This window comes from Eucalyptus grandis, chromosome 1, assembly GCF_016545825.1.
Source record: "Eucalyptus grandis isolate ANBG69807.140 chromosome 1, ASM1654582v1, whole genome shotgun sequence".
Classification (NCBI taxonomy): Eukaryota; Viridiplantae; Streptophyta; class Magnoliopsida; order Myrtales; family Myrtaceae; genus Eucalyptus; species Eucalyptus grandis.
In genome coordinates, this window is record NC_052612.1 from 10,202,432 (window position 1) to 10,203,535 (window position 1,104).

The following is a 1,104-nucleotide window of genomic DNA, read 5'->3' on the forward strand; positions in this document are numbered from 1 at the left end:
GAGTGTTCGAAGTATCTCATTAAAATACTCTTCTTAAAATACGTTCTGCATGTTTCAGGCCACTTAGAACATCTTCTCACCCCTAGCCTGACTATTCTGTAAGTTTATTGTTGTCCCATTGTTGTCCCCAATGCTACATAGATTATAATGGTACTATATTTTCTTTGGAAAATGGCAGCCTCTGGGATCTTCTCCATGGTGAGTGAAGTTTCTTTTTAATGACTTGAATGTCCTGCTCAAGAGCCTCTTAGGTGAATATGCTTGTCAAAACTTTTTCCCATCATACATGAGAACTAGATTGAGCGAGCGAGTGAAAATCTGGAGTGGCTTTTATTAGTACTCATTTCACTCCTGCTAAATTTTCTTATGTTCATGTATATTGAAATCATCTAAAATAAAATGGTCCTAGTTTTTAATTATGTCAGGATTCTTCCGACCAAAGATCTTTACAAATTAATGATTTCTATAGGCCTTGCGAAGAAAAAGAAGCTTGACTGGGATACTCGTCTCAAGATAGCACTTGGTGCCGCTGAGGGGCTTTCGTGTCTTCACCATGATTGTAGTCTGCGTATCATCCACAGGGACGTGAAATCGTCAAGCATTCTACTCGATAAGGAATTTGAGGCGCATCTCATGATTTTGGGATTGCAAAGAGCTTGTGCACAATGAAGTCCCATACATCTACATACATAATGGGGACCATTGGCTACATAGACCCAGAATATGCCCGCACTTTTCGCCTCTCACAGAGAAGTCGATGTCTACAAATGGGAATTGTTTTACTGGAGTTGCTGATCGCGTGAAAGCACTGGACAATGAATCCAATATCAATGCAAAATTAAAGCAAGATTTGGCAAAATAGAAGAAAGAAAATTCTAGATTGAAAATGTTGGTTGTGCTGTTGTTTATGGTAATTTTAGACATATTGTGAGATTTGGCAAACCTAAAGATGTTGGTTGGGTTGTTCATGAGTTTTAGTTGTTTGTAAATGTATGTGCATTTTGTTTGTAGGATGAATAAAGTGAACCTTTATGTTGGCATATCATTAAATTTGTTTTGCTATTGCATGTTTTCCCATGCTGCTACTTCCTGAAATTTCGACCA